The sequence below is a fragment of the Arvicola amphibius genome, chromosome 1, assembly GCF_903992535.2.
Source record: "Arvicola amphibius chromosome 1, mArvAmp1.2, whole genome shotgun sequence".
Classification (NCBI taxonomy): Eukaryota; Metazoa; Chordata; class Mammalia; order Rodentia; family Cricetidae; genus Arvicola; species Arvicola amphibius.
The window spans coordinates 60,283,010-60,304,980 of record NC_052047.1 but is presented as its reverse complement, the minus strand read 5'-3'; the positions used below and the strand labels follow the sequence as shown (position 1 = coordinate 60,304,980).

At 42.9% G+C, this 21,971-nt stretch overlaps 1 protein-coding gene across 1 annotated transcript in view; it reads right to left on the bottom strand.

Moving 5' to 3' along the window:
• The window catches only part of Hs3st1 (heparan sulfate-glucosamine 3-sulfotransferase 1), a 29,785-nt gene extending 25,511 nt beyond the window's left edge, over positions 1-4,274 (bottom strand). Inside the window, exon 1 of the mRNA XM_038347414.1 lies at positions 4,074-4,274. The gene's annotated coding sequence lies outside the window, so the exon portion shown is untranslated. The remainder of the gene's footprint in view (positions 1-4,073) is intronic.
• Positions 4,275-21,971: the final 17,697 nt, after the last annotated feature.

Genomic DNA, 21,971 nt, shown 5'->3' with positions numbered 1-21,971 from the left:
GATCCATGACCCAAGTGGGTGATAAACACTCAGCAGTTCCTGTGTCCTTAAACTGCTCCCTCCAGACTCCAATCCCCTGGTGGGATCATTTAACTGAACATGCATTCAGGGTTGCAAGGTGCAAACTAGGGAAAGAAACCCCACCTTCCACTAGGAGCATCTCTTTGAAGCAAGACGTTTTTAGAGAATATGATATCTGGTTGCTGGGTACCTTCCAGTCATGTAGCAGGACTTTGAGTGGTGATGGAGGGAGAGGCCCCCAAAACAGTACTGAAGATTGTAATGAGAACACATAGATCTGCATTCCAATCTGGAATCCTCTGTACCTTTAGAGAACTGACAACATTTCCTAATCTGCAGATTCTCAATTGTTAAAATAGAAGTGATGCCATCTGCTCTCCCGAATAGCTGCGCAGATTCCGCTCAATCATTCATTCACTTTCCCAAACACATTTATGGACTGCCTATTAAGTGCTTGATACTGAACTAGGCTCTGGGGACAAATTTTGGGGAAAAAGAAAAAAGAAGAAAAAAGAAAAGCAAGCACTCTGTGAAGATGACCAAGTTAAACAAAGGAGCCCCACAAAATTGGTTGTGCTTTGCTCTGCCCGAACTGAGGTTTTGTTATTTAACTTTTCTGGTTTTGATTAAACGATTTTAAGTTACTCCCTCTAAATATACCTCCTAAAGATCCATATACATACTGAACTTAAAAGCAAAACTTCAGTAAAAGGGCAAGGGATGTAGGTCAGCTAGTACAGTACTTGCTTAACACTCTGGTTTGAACTACAGCACCACAATGATTGGGTGCTATACTTCATCTCAATAACCCCAGTACTTGGAGTTGGGTACAGGAGGACCAGATGATATCCAAGGTCATCTTTAGCTACACAGCAAATTTGAGGTCAGCCTAGGATATGACTATCACAAAAAAAAGGAGAAAAAGAACTCTAAAACTGAATATTGATCCTGAAAATTAAAATTATAATTCTTAGTAACAGTGGCACTCAGTGCTGATGTAATTCGTGTAGAGCACACACAAGCCAACACTTATTTAAATATGCTCTTGTTTGATGTTTAGCGAGTGTGATGAGATCAGGTATACCCCAATCACAATTAACATGAACATTAGCTAGATATAAAATAAAAATGCCAGCATCGTAAATTAGATAAACAAAATTTCACAAGTGTTATAGTCGGTGAAGTGTCTTTTATGTGTATTTTATTACTTCCTCTTCATCATGCTCCAGTCACTAATCTGCAGGAAGAGCTTTGAGGCTTAGAGAGAGAACACTGTAGGCCTAAGGTCATGGGGCCAGAAGTGGGCGTTCCTCCAGCCTGCAGTCTCTTGCTTTCTCTTTCCAGAAAGGCAGTCTAGACAGAAAGCAGAAGGCCTTGTGCCCAGGTTCGGGACTACAGCTGCCAAGTCCCCACCTTCTGCCATATCTAGGAAGCCAGTACACTTGTCCCAGAGCAGCCGGGAAAGTGCCACACTTCCCAGCTGGGACCCTGGAGCTGCTGTCTAGATACTTGTGACATGCACAGGTTAAAACCCATCAAAGCATCCACATGTTTGACTGTCCTTGCCTCTCAATCTAATGACTTAGGGGAGAACCTGTCTCAGTCCTGCTGATTGCTGTGTGCCACTTAGTCTCAGAAAGGCCTAGCACAAAGTTAAGCAGCACCTACCCATTCTCGGGTGCTTTCAAATCGCTACTGAATTTTAACTTAAGACAAGAAAAGCTCCCAGGATGCTTTTCCCTTCAGAGAGTCCCTGGGATTTTTCAAGGCAGAGAATTTCTTATAAGGATGAAAACACAAGTCTCCGCTATATAAAGGAGTTTGAGTAAGGCAAAGCTCATTGTGTTTAACAAGGTGTAGGAAGACGATAATCTGCTGCAGGGATAAAGCCTTTGCTCTCACGCCAGCAGCAAGGGCCTTCAATGGGTCCAAAATTCCCTTTGCAAGACCAAGGCATCACTTTCTCACCAGCTTCCCTGCTGGAAAACTTCTCATCTTAAAGGCGTTCTGCATTGCAATGCGCAGCAGCTTGGCATAGGATGTGAAGCCCAGAAGCAGAGCCCAGCCCCGCTCACAAAGACATCTCTGGCTGCTGGCTAATTAACTGCAGAGACTTAAGAGTGCTTAGTCAGGAAGCTGTCTATCCCTGTTCAACAAGAGTTAGATGGGTAACTGACACCAAGGAAACTCTTTGAAAAGTTCCCCTCATACCTGGCTGTGGAGGAGGGTGGTGTTGGGCACAGGGTTCCCTTACATAACACAGCGGTCCATTTCAACGTTATTTTTCCAGTTCTGTGAGTGGAAAAAAAATCTAAGCACGCTGGAAATAAAGAAGAACAGCACAGCGATTTGAAGCTTAAGCACTCATCTTGAATTTTGGAAGGCCTGGCTAATTCTACCTGTACTCACTTTGGCTGGGGAAGTGGAAGGCAAGACTAATTCCCAGTGTCAAAAGGAATTCGTGCTTTAGAAATTCAGGGCTTGGGGGTGTGGAAGTTGAGCTATCTCTATCTTCTTTTATTAAAAACTAAAGTTAAATATAGACTACCTGCAATTAACTCCTGGGTGGAAGCCTGTAATTGAATTTCAGCAAATACAATGAGATTTGAGAGCAAAACTGAGACCACAGGATTTTGTTCTCGCTCTAGCCCCTGATCAAATAGCCAAGACTGGGGCACATAGGGACTGAGCTGGAGACCTGCTCCCCAGGGGTGGGAATGGGGTTCTAGAGGCTGGGTCAGCCTTGGGTGTCGGTGGAGCTTTCCTGAGAATGGTGAGCTCAGACTGGAGCAGCTGCACACTCTCCTTCTCCCTTGTCAACTCTCTCCTCTCCTCACCCCAGTTCCTGGCTAGCAAGAGACTGCTTCTGGGAGAGCATCTTCCAGAAGGTGGATCCAGAGTTGTCTCCTTGGGATCCCCCTCAGAGCATCTTAGCATAGTTATGGATAAAAATAGCCCAGGATAACATAACGCAGGGGGAAGAGGAGGAGTAAGTCTCGCGCAAGGCAAGGCAAGGCAAGGATACCACAGCTTCTGCTTAGTGGGGGTTAGAGAGAAAGGGTGCTACTCCTTTTCCGGAGGAGAGCCCTGAGGGTGCAAATAAGATCGGGTGGCCCCTTAGCTTAGGTTGTGCCATACATGATTTGAAGCACCCACAAATAATTGCTGAGTCTGGCACAACCCACCAATCCCTGACCCGCATCTGCCTTCGGCGGTGGTTCTGAGAGCTGGCCGTCCAGTTCCAGGAAAGGCAGGTTCCAGATGGGGAAGCAGCGAAGTCCACTGCTGCAAATGCGGGGTGTTTGTGGGGTGCGCACCTGAAGAGGTCGGGTAAGCCCTGCTAATTCTAAATACAGGCTCCCCGGTTTGTGTCCGAACATCCCTTAACATACATGCCTCAATCCACCTCTTCTATCGGAGGTACCCGGAATAGAAAGCAGGTGGGAAAAAGAGTAAAAAGTAATATGAAAATTCAAAAGCCGTTTAACTGGGTTTCTTAATACTTACGGTCCTGCCTGCCGCCTGCCTCTTGGAGTACCCTGGAAGGTGCTCTGTCTCCCCATTTCAGCTAACGAACGCAAAGGCACAGCAGACCAAGGCTTTCGCATCCCAGATGCCCCATCCCGGAGTGACTCCAGTCAGCTGTCCCCACTGCCCAGTTCTCCGCCCCAAGTGGTACCCTGGCTCTCCAAGCGCAGCGCTCCAGCTGCACTTGCACAGGGTCCTAGAGAGAATCCACGGCGCCAAGCTGCGGGCAGCGACGACCCTGTGGTGTCAGGTAGGGACATAAGTGAAGTCTTTTAAGAGTCAGAAACTCCGGTCCCTTATAACCCATCTCGTGAATTCTAGAGATGAGGTTCTAGGACAGGAGTCAGGAGGATTGGAAAACCCCGAGTCTTCCTTCCGTGTACTCTCCACTCTGTTTGAGTCTCTGCTCCCTCACCTTAGGCTTTGGACTTGCCCTAAGTCGGGACACCAGAAGAAGGTGCCTAGGCAACCCTCACCAGCCACTCCCCAGTCTGACACCTTTACCCCTGGAGCGCAGCGCTCACCTGAGTCGGGTACCCGTCCAGCCGGTCAGGCTCCTTCAATCGTCTCTCCGGTCGGGCCATGGGCAGTACCGCCTCCGAGCACCTGAGCTCCTCGGAGCAAATCCCCAGTCACCTCGGGGCAGGGGAGCGGGGAAGGGACACAGTCACTCACCGAGCAAGACCCGGCGGTGGCGGCAGCTCGAGGCTGCAGCGCGCAGAGGACCTTGCAGACAGGCGTTTTGGTGCCGGATCCGAGAATGGGAGGAGCAGGAGGAGGAGCAGAAGCCGGAGGAGGGGACAGTGGAGGCCGACTCTCCGGGAGAAGGCAGAGGGCAGAAGAGGATCGCGAGCGCCCACTGCTGCCGCGCTGGCTCCGGTGCTGCCCCGAGTACAGCCTCCCAGTGCGTCCCGGAGAGTCGACTTCCAGCGACCTAGCTTAGCACCCGGTTTCTGACCTTCTGGGTCCCGAAGGAGTAGTGTCCGCTGTTCACCCAGTTAGGCAGTTAGGCGACACCTCGGATTTCAGTCTAAGGGGAGAGACCAGCACAGCCTAGTGGGTGGGGCGTGTGGCTTGGGTGACTTCATCAACCTTACAAACCCTGGATTCCCAGTGCACTCACTGTCCCCCCCGCTAGGTCTCAACGGGGGCCCTACGTTCGTGTTAACGATTCGCAAACTGCGCGTGGTCCCCAAGACCCTTGCAGTACCTACGTGTGTTCCCATGAGCGTTCCCTACCTGCAGGTGACCCGCCTTTGGCTCCTGTGCTCGGTACGCAGTCCCGGAGGCCTCCGGAGCCCTTCGCTCCGTCTTGCGCTGCAGCGGGGACAAGAGCCGCTTCAGAGGGTACAGTGTCGCCATCAAATACCCTCTCTCTCCTTCGGTTTCTCCTCAAAAAGAGAATTGGAACTTAACTAGGCTAGCGCGGAGGATTCAGCCCTCCTTTAGCAAAAGTAACTAGGTTGGCAAATTTCACCTCTGAAACTAATCAAGGACTTCCTGCGTTCCGAAGCTGCGAGGTTTTTGTGTGAAAGCCAACCTGTATATTGTGACTCAACTTAAGAACTAGAGGGCAGGGTAGCTGGAATCTCCTTGGAGACACGGAGCTGCTTCAGCATAAGCAAGGCACCTTACAAAGCAAGTTACCGAAAGAAAAGAGGGGCGGAGGAGGGTGGGGGTGAAAAGGAGAAAGAAGGAGCCAAATACAAATCAAAACAACTTCCTTTAGCTTTTAATATCTTCCATATCTTAAAAATTAGAATATAAATATTTATCATTTGCATTTCTAGAATCAATATTCTTTCATCCAAGGGGGAAAATTCCTTTGGGGAATTGACCACTTAACTTGTGCAAAGATTAGCCTAGGCCCTTTTAGAAGGCAAAGGAATGCCCAGTACAGCATATTGTGTCAGATAAAGCCAGAAGCATCTTGGAGATCTGGACCACTTAATCCTTGAGTAAATGTAAAGTTGGCATGCCCATTTCAGGTCGAAAAAAAAAATGCATTTACAAAAGTCACTTTAAATCTGTATCTTGAAATATCTTAGCATGTAAAATTTACATTAGATTTAGAGACAGCCTTTTTTTCTCCCATTTTACAAACTTGTAGGAAAATCCTTTAAATGGCTGAATTATGGTCTACTTAAGCTTCTACCAGACACCAAGCACAGTGACGATCAGGAGTCCTTCAACACAGGGAAGGGTGTTGATCCCTAAGTTGTCTAAGGGTATTTTTCCTCTGGGTCCAATGGGTTTCAGTGCTTGGCACAGGGTTATGAATTCCCCAAGTCATCCGTGAGACAAAGACAATTCTTCTGTTCACACCCTGGAAATCAGAGGACAATCAACCAGCTTTCTTAATTACTTACCACAAAACCTCAAAAGAACCTAAAATCCCAGCCCTGGGCTCAAAGTCTCTGTTAGTCACCTGTGGTGATATTTTGTTTGTGTTATAAGTAATAAAGCTTGCCTGAGGATCAGAGTGTGGAGCGAGCCACTAGTTAACCATAGAGACCAGGCAGTGGTGGCACACACCTTTAATCCCCACACTGGGAAGGGAGAGGCTGGCGGATCTCTGTGAGTTCAAGGTTACCCAGGGCTACCCTAGATTGATCCAGTTTCAAAGAGAAACACAGCCAGGTGGTGTTGGCTCACACCTTTAATCCCAGTACTTGGGAGTCACACGCTGTTAATCCCAACATTAGGAAAGTGGAGAAAGGAAGAGAGATATGGCTGGGTGGAGAGAGGACTGCAAAGTGGGAGGAGCTCAAGTCGTTCAGTCTGAGGACTTGTAGAGACAGGACCCTTTTCCGGTCTGAGGATTTTGTAGAGGTAAGAACTCCAGTGGCCGGATGCTCTGCTTCTCAGAGCTTTCCCTTTCACGCCCTAATACCTGACTCCAGGGTTTTATTCTTAAAATCAATTAGAATTCACACTAATGTGACATCCAACTTTAGGGAAGGAATTCATGAAGAAGCTGCTTGCCTCTGACTTTACAGCCACCGGCAGAGTCCAGAGCTACACTTGGTTTTCTTGGGCTGCTGCCAAGCTAGGTAGCTGCCTCGAAACCCTCTTGGGCTTCTACTGTTCTACTCAACAGCAGTCAGCTTCACACTTTACCATCATCTGAATCATCATTGTTGACAGATTTGCTGAGACAATTGTGAATGCTTAAAGGGAGGAATTAGTTAAAAGAAAGAGGTTTTTTTCCCCACATTAAAAAATGGGAAACACTAATACAAAAAAGAGAGTTAGGTCTTTGTATGATTACATGATGAATGGTTTTAAATTTGAGCAATTAAATGAAGGGATAATTAATTTAACTGGAATTGATATATGCTAATTATTATTTTGATAATTTTTATTTGTTTATTTGTTTTATTTATTTGTTTGATAATTGTTGGTTTATCCTTTTAAAAGTTAGTTGATAAGACTGCCAAAATACAGAAACAGAGAGAAACTTATTAAAACAGATCATAGAAATACTCAGATCCAGACAGATGAATTTAAAGGAAAACCGATTTCAATGTTTCGTTATAAGGTTAGAGAGGAACTAAGGTTTACAAACAGCCAACCTTAATATATCCAGTCACCTTACAAGAACTATCAAATGACAGATATCCCCAAGGCTGTTTAAGGGCTCACTGGAATCCAGTGGAAACATTAGATTTAAGGAGATTCAAGGAAGCAGTAATTTCATATGGTACGTGCTCACCTTTTGTGAAGCAGATGTGAAACTCATGGTCAGTTTGTAACAGAACTGTCCCTCAAGACTGGAGAGATATGGTTACAGAAGTCTTAGAGACTGGTCCTCAATTACAGTGGAGGACCTGGTAGAAAGATGAGGCTAAGACCATTGAATAACAAAGTACGGCTATAGGTATAGAAATCTTCCAAGACCAACTTCTTAGAGAGGGAGATTATACGAATAAACAAAGGAAAGCTCTATATGATGACGACACCTTGGTTTTATGCCATGCAGCAGCTTTGAAAGCTTGGGACAGAATTGGAGAAGTAGGCAAGAAAATTGAGTCATTTACTGTGGTTACATAGGACCCGAAGGAAATCTTCATTTATTTCTTACAAAGATTGACTTAAGCAGTAAATAGAATGATACCAAATTCAGAATAATAAACAAATAAAAATTCAATTTCTGGCTTTTGAAAATGTTATTTCACAATGTAAAAGGATAATTAGGCCATTAAAGGCGAGATCAGCATCCTTGGAAGAATGGATCTGAGACACAACCAATATTTAATCTCATGACCATGATGATGCTTGAATAGCAGAGGTGATTTCCAGGCATTTGAAGAAAAATTAAAATGTCAAATGTTTCAATTGCAGTAAACAAGACCACTTAAAAGGGGAGTTTAAACAGGTTATTCCTAGAAACAATGTTTTTCTAAGCATAATCCAAACAGAAAGCCCTTCCTTTCTGAATTATGCAGATGGTATGGCAAGGGCAGGCATTGGACTCACAGAGATCTGTCTGCCTCTATTTCTCAAGTGCTGGGATCAAAGGTGTGTGCCACTATTGCCTGACCTCTATAGCTAACTAGTAGCTACACTCTGATACCCAGGGAAGATTTATTTGTTATAGCAATAACAAAATATCACTACCATCACCTGCCTTTGCAGAAATGACCCCAGGCATGTCCAGCAAGTTATAAGAATTGGAACGTAGGTTTTAACGGTTGTTAAAACCTACCTCACCTCAATTTCCTCAGACACTTATTGATCAATAATCAGTGTTCTTATATTTAGGCAAATAAACATACCAATGGACTTTTTTGCTGTTCTTTGGTTACATGGATTTAGACGTTGATCTCTCTCCTCAATGTTCCCTGGCCTAGATTCTGCTCACTCAGTATAGATCTCAGCTCTGCTCTATCATTTGTAATACTGTTCCTCACAGAACTGCTTTTTCATCTGGCTTTTCCAGTAGATTAGAAGAGTACTGGGCATGAGTAACCACGATATAATTATCTCTTACCAGCCTTTTGTAGGTTGTCTGATATATAACCTAAGGGTTAAAACAAAAAACAAAAACAAAAAATTAACAAACATTGCCCCAAATAGCTTCAAAAAGAAAAAAAAAACAACAAATACACAAACAAAACCATAAAAAAATAGTCTGTAGGGTCTGGAGAGATGGGTTACTAGTTAAGAGTCAGCATTGCTCCAGCAGAAGATCAATGTTCTGTTCCTAAGATAGAGGACTCACATCATCTGTACCTTCAGCTCCAGTGCATTCAATACCCTCTTCTAGCCTAACAGGCCCTGCTCTCACATACAAGTGTGCACACACAAACATGCACATACACAGACACACACCTATAGTTAAGAATGAAAATATTTTTAAGGTTACTTATTTGATATTTTAAGGATCATTTGATTTGGTTCGGACAAGTTTTCATATCAGTACATTGGGTGTGAGAATTGATGCTCATAAGAGACATGCTAATAATCAACCAGAAAACCAGCTGTCATTCACAGTTCTATGACCCAAGACAGTCCCACCAAGTAGAAAACAAGAGTGTGTTGTAGATAACTTCTACACCATCAGTAATAAGCTACTATAACAGTTTTTGGATACTTGATAAGAGAGAGAAAGGGAACATTAAAATGTCACTACCTCAAGGAACAGTAAAGCTTTTATGCACAAACCACCTTTGCAGAGACTCCTTCATCTTGGCTAAACTGTAAACTCTGACTACACATCAAAGCATCAAAGCTAAAGCCATGAGAAGGAAATAAATACTGGTGACCTATGACTTTGGTCAACAATCTGCAGTTATAACATTTAAGATGGATTAAGGCTTGTGTCAGGTGCTGGGCAAATGTGTGTGTGTGGGGGGGGGTGAGAGAGAGAGAGAGAGAGAGAGAGAGAGAGAGAGAGAGAGAGAGAGAGAGAGAGAGAGAGAGAGAGAGGAGGTATACTTGTAGTATATGGGGGGGGCAAAGGTTGATTGGATTGGATTGAATGCCTTTTCTATATACTAACACCTTATTTTTTAAGACATGTTCTCTCAATAAACCTGGAAATTGCCACTCCCGTAAACTGACTGGCCAGTGTCTACCCTCCCCCACCACACAAAGGCTCTGCCTTCCTCATATATCTGCTGTTTTTATAGCAGCCTTGTTGGAAACACAAAATTCCCCACTTTATAAGTAGGATAACCTAGTCCACAAAGAAAGGAACCTGTTAACCCCGTTTGAGGTGACAGACCAATATGTTCCTCTTAACCATTCCCAGGGATCATTAACCCTTCTCTACTTTGCAACTGAGGGTTAGTGCACTGGGTAAAGCAGTTAATCTAGACAGCTCCCCTTCCAGTTAAAACTTGACTCTTCATCCAGTGCTCTCAGTACTTGAATGGTTTAGTGATATTTGTTATTGGTATTTGTTTCCTGCTTTCAATAAAGTGATGGGTGAGAAGAAGGTCAGGAGGAGAGGAGGCAGGAAGAGGAGGAGCCAAGTGAACCTGCTTCTTCTGAGGACTCTGAGGATTCACACTCACTACCTGACCAGACTCAGAGGAATCTTACCTACAACCCCTGCCTGAAGGGCTGCCCTATATCCTCTATCCTCATAATGGATGCTTGAATCTTTCAGGTTAATAGCCTGAATTTTAAGAAGTCCAGTGGGATTCTTTACAAGCAGTAGAAATTGGGATCAGGTTAAAAATCCAATTTTAATAAACTTTCCAGGTCCTGATTTAGATGGTGTGCTAATGGCTCTCTGTGCTGAATCACCTTAAAAGTCAAATGTATTTTTAAAAGGTCCTCCTCGTAGGGGAGGCTTGATGGATATTGCTTAATTGTGCATTGTGCATTCCTGTCTTCATCAAAAGCCATCATCTAAAATTGAAGAGAGCTGATAGGAAATGAAGCCATCCTTTGAGCCAGTTGGTTACAGGGAACACTTTGGGGTTGCAGGATAATTTTCACTCCTTTTGACCACAACAAAGAGAGCATGATTACACCGTGTGAAATGACATCCCCAAATCACTCCACTAATTTGATTGTGCTGGGGTATAAGACTGTTTCTGTTTCTTTTGATTTGCTAATTAGCCAGAGTTGTCTACTTGGGAGAGAGGAAGCCAGGGTCATGTCCACAAACATGAAGGCTAGGGCGTCCTTCCAACTCAGCTGGCCATCACATGCCTACCCTCCTGCCCATCCCAAATCCCAATCTGTCTCCACTCAAATGAAAACAATCCGCCCTCCTATGATTAAGAGGTTATGTGATGACTTTCTTTTCTCTGAAAACATGACCTGATTTCTTCTTGTCTTGTGTGATCACAGGGCTAACTTTGGATTTTTGACTCTATAAGTCCTTTCATTTTCATCTGCTAGAATTTAAAAATGGTTGGAATTACCACCACCACCAATGGCCCATTGCTAAAGGCTTAGTCCCATGTGGAAGATGGGGAAGTTATTTTCAATAGCTGAGGCTGAGGGAAGGTCTTTGGGCCACTGAAGTGGGGCTCATGGAAGGGGTTAAGATGGTTCTCTGAGAATTCCTGACTAATTGTCCTGAGAGTGATTTAAATAGGAGTAAGCCCACAAAAATCTGAGGAGAATCTGAGTTCTAGTTCCCTGTGTTACTCACATAAAAGCTGAACATGGCTACAGCCCCATGCAGGGATGCGGCAGTGAGTGTGTCAGAGACAGACTTACTTCTCAGCCAGTTGAGCGGAAATGGCAAGCTCCAGGTTCAAATGAGACCCCTTGTCTCGAAAATACATAAATAAATCAAATGGAGAGCGATGGATGAGAATGCCTGATGTCTTTCTCTGGCTTCCACATGAGCACACATAGGCATGTATATGCACATCTTCATACACATGCACACATATTACAGCACCATTCACAGGTACACACACACACATATACAAATAAAATAATAAAAGAATAAAGAAAAAGCATAAGGCTATTCAATCCCTTCATAGTTTGAGTTAAGCTAGATTGCTTCAGCCCTTGCTCTGGCCACTGCAACCCACAACAGGTAATCCAGTCTAGGGGAAGTCCTGGCAAGAAATCTGTACCACAGGCATAGGCTTTAGTCTCCAGAATTGTGTTGTGAGTACACTTCCTTCACTTCTAAGTCAGGCTGCCTCTACTATATATATATATATGATGGTAACAAAACCTTGACTAAGATGCCCACAAATTAAATTGTACTTTATGGTACTATGAGTGGAAAAATAACTGCGTTATTCTTGTTTGTTCAAATGTTGGTTTGAACTTTATATCTGCATCCCTTCTCACTTTAAACTGAATTGTAAAACTCATAGACTCGCCAAGCATTCTGGATACTAGACCCTGAGCCAATGACAGCTAAGGACCAGGTTGTTTGGCTCCACAGAGAAAAGGATCCCCTAGCCTGAGTGCTTGGCTCATGAGAATGAAGGATGCCTCTTAAAGGGTATTTTGTATGCTGAGAATCCCTCTGTTGGGTTAGATTAACAGCTGTAAACAACATACTGCTTTGATTTGTCATCTCCGGTCAAACTTTGCCCTGAATTGAGCACATTAGTGCCACAGAAGTGGCCACACTGAAGGATCTAAGTGTTCTCTTTGTTCACACTATTCAGTTCTGTGTTGACTGCAATACCTTTAGGGAATAGAAAGCATGGCACTCCTTCTGATTTTAGATTTGTGGTATGGGAGGGCCTTCTGTCTATGTGTTGCTTTTATTGGTTAATGAATAAAAAAACTGCCCTGGCCTGTTGATAGGGCATAAGTTAGGTAGGTGGGGAAACCTGGACTGAATGCTGGGAGAAGGAAGGCAGAGTCAGAGGGATGCCATGTAGCTCCTGCCAGAGTCAGATATGCAGAAACTTTGCCGGTAAGCCACTGCCACGTGGCAATACACAGTTTAATGGAGATGGGTTAAACTAAAATATAAGAGAGGCCCATAAGAAGTTAGAGCTAATAGGCCAAGCAGTGTTTTTTTTTTTTTTGTTTTTGTTTTTTTTTTTTTTTTTGACAGGATTTCTCTGCAGCTTTAGAGCCTGTTCTGGAACTAGCTCTTGTAGACCAGGCTGGTCTCGAACTCACAGAGATCGGCCTGCCTCTGCCTCCCGAGTGCTGGGATTAAAGGCGTGCGCCACCACCCGGCTCCAAGCAGTGTTTTAATTAATACAGTTTCTGTGTGATTATTTCTGTTCTAGGTGGCCGGGACAAACAAGCAGCCCTCCTCCAACAGATTTGCTGGTACCAAAGTTAGCTGATCCTCTGAGGGTCTTGGTGCTGTTTCTTCTTTGGATCTTTTCACCAGGGATGACCTCATATTCAGAAAAGATAAAAATAAAAAGCTTCCCCTTTCCCTACAACTCCACCAATTCAGTCAAAACAACTTTTTCAAACTTCCTCATCCACAGGAACTCTGAACTGCACATGTGGGGAGAGATTTATGGAGAAGATGAAATTCCATTAGAAAAGGAACTCATTGATGGGAATAGTATAATAGTATGAAGAAAAAACTATAGTTGTATCCTTAAGTATCCCAAGTTCCTGACCCTTTAAGTGCCAAGAAGGCAGAAGGGACACTGAGTTCTCTGCCCTCCCAACTCACCTTCAAATGTATTCTTTAAGCAGCATAAGGAAAGCTTGGTAGTGCTCCTTCTCTGGGGTTAACTGTAAAAGTCTCTCTCTCTCTCTCTCTCTCTCTCTCTCTCTCTCTCTCTCTCTCTTTCTCTCTCTCTCTCTTCTCTCCCTGTGGCCTTTCAGGTACCTCAAACTGGTAAAGCTTCTCTTTGCCTTCTTTAGGAAAAAAAGTATTAAATAAATTGTAGTTACACTTAAATTTTAAATTACACTTAAAAGTGCCACTGTATATCATCTTTCCAGAATCTATCCATCTGTATCAATCTATCATCTATCACCTGTTTATATAGCTATCTAGTATTAATTTATCTATATAGTCATCTATCATCTGTCTATAATCTGTCAATCAGCTGTTTATAGATCTATTCAGTATTCATTTATCTATATACTAATCTATATCTATCTTTTGTTTATCTGCTTGCCCATCATCTATATATCCCTCTACCTCTCTACCAATTATCAGTCTGTCTACCTGTTTATCATCTATCTATCCATTTATCTGCCAATCGTGTATCTATCTTCTACCTACATCTTTCTATCACCTACCTACTTATCATCTATAAATCCTTTTATGTACCTGTCTATCCCCTATTTATTGATCTGTTTATCTGTCTGTCTATCCTCTGCACTTTTGTGATAGTCACAAATAAATACCTTTAATAATGCTCTTGAAATTTAGGTAATTAGTTCTTAAATAAAAATTTGTTAATTTACATTTAAAATAAAATGTCTTTCATCTATGTCATAATATTATAAAGTAAGCTTTTTATTAATTAAAAATAGATATCTTATATGAAATTTAAAAATTCAATTAGATAACATAAAACAAAACAAAAAATCATGTAGATAAAATGCAAATCATTTTTAAACTCCATGTTAGGAGATGTGAATACATTTTGTCCATGTCTCATTTTCACACAAGAACATGGAAAACTCAAAATTGGAGGTTGAGTGTTCCATCTGCAAACAGTGTGTTGCCTGGAGAGGCAGGCCAAAGTCAAACCTGCCATTGTGTCTCCCTTGTGTAGGTTCATCACAAACCCAAAGAGAGTTGTATAGTATATCCCAATTTCCTTCCTCAGATAAAGAGAGTTGAGTTCTTCATGCCTTCAAAATGTACTTACATTACAGGAATGTAACTATCCATAAAGTATTTAAATGCAATATTCATGATATTGTTGTAATTGCATTGCATAAACTAATTGACAAAAGAAAATGCTAGGCTTAAGAGCTCAGTTCTCTGTGTAATTGGGCTCCTCTTCCCACATATAATCAGCCTTTAACTAGAAAGCTATTATGGTCTCGAAGTTCCCAGGCATACCCTAGCTCTCTTTGAGGCCCTTGATTGAGTGTGATGCTCTATCAGCATTTGTGTCAAAGGTCATTCCTACTCAGTCCAACAAAGAAGATAATAGACCATAGAGGTACACAGGTGACGTAATACTGATACTTTGTCCCCAGGGAGATACGTGTCAGAAAGGGGTTGGCCCCCTGTTATGTAGGATTCCATGCCCTTTTCCAGCTGTCTCCAGGGAGATATGTGTCAGAAAGGGGTTGGCCCACTGTTATGTAGGATTCCATGCCCTTTTCCAGCTCCGGTTCCTTCTCTGGAGGGGGTCTGTCTCTGCAGGTCCACCTTTTCCTGGAAGCCACTTTGAGTTGGCAGGGCTGCTGCCTGCCAAAGAGGATAGAGGAGCACATTGATTGGCAGATGTGGAAAGGATCTCTGTGGATGCTTCCATCAGTTCAACCCTTCTTTCTTTAGGGAGCACAGTGTCTTCAGGGAGGCCAGCAGGCAAGAGTTCCTAACTGTTACTCAGGAGATCTGATAGATGGCGGAGGTCTGCCTGGTCTAGGGGGCTCCTTTCTCCAGCATAAGTTGGCAGGTGTGGGGTAAGCTATGAGGCTACTTGTCTCTTCTGTGGTAACATTCTCCAGCTTAAGCTCCATCAATGGAAAGGAGTATGCTTAGCTCTCAGCTGTTTTAGTCTTTGGTATATCAGCATAGGAAAGTGGAGCTATTGCTGAGTCTCTTTATACCCTCATTTGCCCTCTTAAAACCCTGGGGTAACTTCCTTGATTAAATACATTTCTGGATCCTGATACTATCTTCTACCACCCACAATTCCACAATTTGCATCCCTTAAACACTATCTGACTTTCTAGCTGTGTCCATGGCCTGTGACTTTGCTCAAGGTACTATAATTCCACTGTGTTCATATTCTGTCTTTTGGTACCTGCTTATATTTAGAAAAGATTAGGAAGTGAATCCCCCCCCCCCCCACACACACACAGGGTTTCTTTATGTAGCCCCGGCTGTCCTGGAACCTCCTCTGTAGACAAGGCTAGCCTCAATCTCAGAAATCTACCTGCCTCTGCCGCCTGTGTGCTGGAATTTGAAGTGTGCACCACCACCACCCAGCAACCCCAGAATATATTTTAAGGAGATGTCATGAGTTCACCACAGAGGTCAGATTCCATTTCCTGCACCTTGTAAGTCACAGGCCAAATGCAATATAAATGGCAACCTTGGAAAGAGTAAATGAGGACTCAGAGTGAGATGCAGAAGAAACTGTAAAGACACAGGCAGTTGAGCTATCAACAAACCAAAGACAGAAGCCTAGGGTTTTCTCCCTTCAACCCTCAGAAGGAGCCAACCTGCTCAGACCTTGACCTTAGAGTTCCCATGCTTTTAAAATTGTAAGATCATAAATGTCTCTTGTTTAGGTCATCTTTTCTATGGACCTATGTTAGAACAGACAAACTATATACCTTAATCACATCAAGTGTTTGATTTTGGCTTGACAAAATAATGCAGAATTCCTGGTTACTCTTTTATCTAAGGATATGGGCTATAAAGTGCTTCATTTCCATTTCTGTTTTTCTTTTAATTTCTGTGTACAGGCTTCCTACTAGAGGCTAATTCAAATTTTAGTGTGTATTTTTAAAGATAACCAAGTTATATTTCACATTTATATTTTGAATCATGCCAGTAAATTTTTACTGGTGTTACTATACACATACTGGTTAGCTATTGCTGCATGATGAATTACCCCCAATGTTCTTGTCCTGAAACTGTAAATGTTTTAATGTCATCTCCTAAAACCATATCTCGTAGTTTCATGCAGGGTCCAGAACCTCAGTTGGTACAGCTGGGTCTTTAGTTTCAGTACACAGTATCTTAGTCACAAGGTATGAATCTCTGTGGCTGCAGAGGCTCTGTGGGGGAGGACCTCTGGCCACATTGCCTAATGAGAAACTCCTGTTTGACAAGTTGTTAGTGTGAGGGCTGAGTTCTTTGACATCTGTTTCAGAGGCCTCCTTCAGCTCCTTCCTATGTGGTCTCTTCATAGTGCAATTCATAGAACGTAGTCAGCCTCCTGACTGAGCAGATGACAATAAAGAGGTCAGCCAAGGTAGGTGTCATAGCATCTTTGTAACCATATCTCTGAAGTGTCTTCTTTCATTTACCATTTTCATTTATTTTGGAGACAAACCACATCCAGCCCATTCTCACGCTGACACAAGTATTGGAAGTTGGGGTCACTGGAAGGGAACTTAAAGGCTGCCTTCTTCAGGTGTGCATCGTTCATTCTGCAGCCTTGTTCAGTGGTGTGCCTTTCTGTACGGGTGCATCCTTCCACAGGGGTGCATCACTCTGCAGGGGTGCATCATTCTGCAGGGGTACATTTTTCTGCAAAGGTGCATCCTCCCACAGGAGTGCATCCTTCCACAGGGGTAAATGCTTCTAAAGAGGTGCATCTTTCCACAGGGCTGTATCCTTCCACAAGATTATATCTGTCTGCAGTGGTGCATCTTTCCTCGGGGGGTGCATCCTTCCAGAGGGTTGCATCCTTCTGCAGTGACACTTCTTTCCACAGGGCTTCATTCTCCCACAAGGGTGCATCCTTTGCAGAGGTGCATCTTTCTACAGGGTTGCATCCTTCTTTAGTGCTGCATCTTTCAACAAAGGTGCATCCTTCCACAGTGTTTCATCCTTCTGCAGTGGTGTATCTGTCTTCAGGGGTGCATCCTTCCACAAGTGTGCATCCTTCAACAGTAGTACTTCTTTCCACAGGAGTCCATCCTTCAACAAGGGTGCATCTTTCTGCAGCATGCATGCTTCCACAGCGGTGCATCCTTCCACAGATTGCGTCCTTCAGTAGTTGTGTGTCTTTCTGCAGGGGTACATCCTTCTGCAGTGGTGTATTCTTTTGCAGTGGTGGATCCTTCCACAGGGGTCCATTTTTCCAGAGGGGTGCATCCTTCTGCAGTGGTGAATCTTTCCACGGGGCTGCCTCTTTCCACAGGGCCACATCCTTTAGCAGTTGTGCACCTTTCCGCAGTGGTGCCTCCTTATTCAGTGGTGCATCCTTCTGCTGCGGTGCAATCTTCTCTAGGGCCCATCCTTGCACAGGGTTGCATCCTTCCGCAGTGGTGCCTCTTTCCACAGGGGTCCATCCTTGCACAGGGAAACATCCTTCCACAAGGGAGTAGCTATAGCACAACAGCATCTATGGCACTAACACCATGTGACCACTTGGCCAGCAGCAGGAGTAAGTTGTCCTCAGTTATGAGGCATTTCAATTTTCTCAGACATTAAAATGTTAAAAAACAAAGCCTTAAGGTCAATAAATTGCAATATATTATTTCTTAAAAATCTTTCAGGTCGTATTCTGGGTATTTTTCTTCTGACTTTCACATTGTATAATAGATAATAATATTATAATGAAATGTAAAATAATACGTAAACCTAAATTAAAAATGGAGACACTGGTAAACCATTTAATCCTTCATGATATGGACATTACTCTATCCTAAGAATGTGTACCAGTACTGAAAATGCTGGTCATAGATAAAAAAATAAAATGAGATTTTTTTTTGAGACAAGGTTACATACGGTCTAGGCTGTTCAAGAATTCTCCACATAGTTAAAGATGACCATGAAATCCTAATCCTTCTGCATCCTCCAGTAAGACTTACAGAGTACTGTTTCTTTCTTGCTGGTCAGAGAATGTAGTTCTCACAAGAGAGATGAGAGAAAGCAACTCATGTAGCATGGCCTTACTGTCCTGGGAGGATATCCAAATGATCCCATTCTGTGCTGAGTATATTGTGAGATGATGTGGCCACAGAAGCAGGCGCTGCAGGAGGGACCAATACCCAGAGCACTGGGCCTTGTTTCTAACCCCTCATCTTGGCTTTCAAGACTTAATTAAACACAATGGTTGGTATGCTTCTGTATTTGGTTCATTATAAAGTACTCCCTTTTAAACACTAAAGGTGATTGGGAAAATTAGAAATCATAAAGAAGAAAGCAGCAGTAATTCCACTATCCAAAGGCAATTCTCACATGTGAACTGGGGAAGAACAAGACTCAGCTGAGAGGGGAATTCAGCCTTTGATCTGTTATACTTCATCGTTGTTAGGTCTTTAGCATTTAAAGCAACCTGCATCTAGCTTTATTAAACATAATGCTGATTGTTTATTTAGTTTCCTGATTTCTTAGGCTCGGGTACAATTAGAGCAGAAATTTTCATTTCAAAAGCAATTACTTCAACACTTGCTATATAAGATAATAAATTTAAAACCGGCATACTTATACATGGAGATCTAAAGAAGTACAAGCAGTATATAAACTTGCAGTCATTTTCATTCTTATATATCATTGTTACTTATTTGGGTGTCGGGAATTGTCCCAGGCCCTCTTGTGTACATGAGGACTGCTCTACCACTGAGCTACAGCCTTGTGAGCTCAATTCATGAAGCAGGATGTAAGAAGCCTACAGACATCTTTTCTTCTCTCAGCAAAGTGTGGAATACTGATGTCACTCCAGGAGGCCCTGGAGGTCTTCCTCACCAACATTCTCTCCCTGAACCCCTAATAACTTCAGTTTTGGCCTGAGTTTTGCAAATGGTTCCCTGTTTTAAATGCCACCATGTATTTTGTTTCTTTCTCTCCTACTGTTCATCACTGTTTACAAAATTCACCTGTTCTTTGCACATGGCTATAGTTCCTTTTAAATTCCGGGTGCTGTGGCCTGAATGTGAGAGGTCTTCTTAGCTGTCTTTCTGTGGATGTCATTTTTGTGGTTTCTGGGTAGTTAGCAGTGTGGCGAATTCTGCCTCTCAGAGCACTCTTTTACAATCTTTGGTGCACAATGACAAACATGTATGTTGGTGAAACCTCCAAGTAAGGCTGCTAGTTCCCAGAACAAACTCCAGCCTGGCAGTCTTCTGAGTTGTCTTCCTAAGCTGCAGGATCTACTCATGTGTCATTGATTGTATTGCCCTGTTCTTTCTCCAGGACTTGGTAACACCAATCCACTCAATTTTGGACACACTGTTGACTGACTGTGTAACGGAACTTGCTCTTTAGACAAAAATGGCATGGAATTCACAGAGGGTTCTCTGCTCTCTGCCTATTGAGTGCTAGGGTTAAAGGTTTATGCCACCACACTTGGCATACTGATTGGTTTTTTAGCATAATGAATTTCTATAAATTTTTATATGTGCGAGCCTACCACTCTGGCTCTGTTTTCAAAAATAATGTGAACTGGACACAAAAATAATGTCTCTAACATATGATATTTTTATGAGATACTACAAGCAAAATCTGAGAAACATGTGGTATAAAGTAAGAACTTAGTGTTTATAGCGTTAACCAAGATTGGAGGGCTCCCTGGAGACAGAGACCTCCATACAAGTTTTTCAATTTTTATTGGCCTGATGAAGACTTGACATTCAGAAATTTTGCTCATTTACCACCTTCTTGCTACCCTGAACCATAATACCAGCTTTAGAGGTGAACGATGTTGAGCTGGCTACCACACTACAATTTTTAAGGCATGTTTTCCCCATAGGCTAGCAAGTTGGTCTTGAAACAGAGCTACTTGGTAATCTGAATTCTCATAAGTTATGGGTAATGTAGGTAGTTTTGGACTTGAACAATTCAAGAGCGTGTTTTGCTTTACTTATTTGAAACAAGATCACATGTAGCCCAGCCCATGATGTTTTTGAAATCACTGTGTAGCTGAGGATGGCCTTGAACTTCTGCCTCCTGCCTGTCTCCAGTGTGTTGGAATTACAAGCATGCACTCCAGTCCTCAATTTAGGAATCTGAGTATTGAACCTACAGCTTCATGCATTTTAGGCAAACACTCTACCAACTGAGTGACATCCCTAGTCTGCATTATAAGAGATTAAAAATTGTCGTAACAAGAGAAAAAAAAAAAACCAAGGAAACAAATAAAATTACCCTTTGAATTCCAAAATAAAATCTTTTAAAAATTAGAGGATGCTCAGGTGAATAGTGGAGTATTTTATGCTAAGTGTCCCTTGTCTCGCCCAGCATCCCCTGGCATCCTGGGCACACTGAGGAAACAAGGAACAGTGTTTCTTCTCCACACCACTGGGATCTGTTCTACTCCTGGTGGCCAAGACAATAAGAATTTCTGAAAAGCAGATGCATAAGCTTTAATCAGTTTGATTTTTCTCCTACCATCTATGGAATTTTCACAGATAAATAAGTTCAGTTGGGGGGAAGGAAACATAAGAGGCACCACAATTTATGCCTGTGCTGCCCAACTTGGCTGTTTTCATTTATTACTCCTGATAGAGACTAGCTACTAATACTTTCTTTTAAGGTCCCTTAATTAAAGTCAGCTTCTTCTATTTTTCTTTTCATCTGTTCCCTTCCCCCAGCCCCAGATTAATTTAGCTCTTCATTGTGGTGCCTTCTCAGCTGTTGGGCTTCGTTTACAAGATTGGAATTTTCTGTAGATTTCTTTCTCTTCCCAAGTAATTTCTGTCCTCCACCTCTCTCCCAGGTGGGGGACGTGTTCTCCATAGACCAGAGCTAATCAGTTTATAGTTGCTCACAGTGAAGTTCACTGCTACCCTTTGTATATGTGAATAGAGCTTTCCAAAACTGAATGAAAATCCCAGACTGGAAAAAATTATTCTTGGGCATTTCTTTGAAAGAGCTATTGCTTCCATAGAAAACATCTGACTTGTGAGGAAAAGGAGTATTTTGGCCTCCCAGGGGTCCTTTTCTATAGAGAGTTGGACTTGCCCACTGCTGTGAGATCTGTAGTATTCTATCCACTTACAGTGAAATTATGCTTCTTCATCCTTCATGCTGTCCTTGCCCATGTGACCTCCTTCAGTCAATGGAGTGATCTGATTAACAGCATCAGGGGAAAAGTCCAAAAGCATATACCCCTACCAGCTCCTGTGTCCACAGTTCCCTCAGCTCAATCCCAAGAATGAGAGGAAGACTCCAGAAACCACAGACATTGATCCTTGGCCACTAGCATTTGACATGCACATGAAATAAGCAATGGAGATTTGAGTTTTTCTGGTTATTTGCAATACTTAAGAGATCCAGTTTTTCTCCAAAGGTTTATTTGCTTGTCTTATTCGCAGGACCCACCTGGTGACAGGGAATGTAGCTTCTTTGTTAGGCATGGCTTATGCTTGGCAGTCAGTGAAATAAGTCCACTGTTCAATGAGAGCCTCCAGTGGGAAGCATACGTTTCTTGCTAGGACATCAATGTCTACGGGAAGTGATTTCACCCCAAGCAAAAGCTGCCCCTGCAGGACTTATTTCTATTTATGAGTTTGGGTTTCTTTGTCTAGATAAAATTATCTCTGATGGTTAGTCTTCATTGCCAACTTCATAGGGTCTGGAACAACCTCTTAAACATGCCTGTGGGTTTGTTTATGAGGTTATTTACAGAAAGGCTTAACTTAGCAAAGAAGGCTTGCCCTAAATATGGCACTATCCCTTGAGGTGAAATCCTACA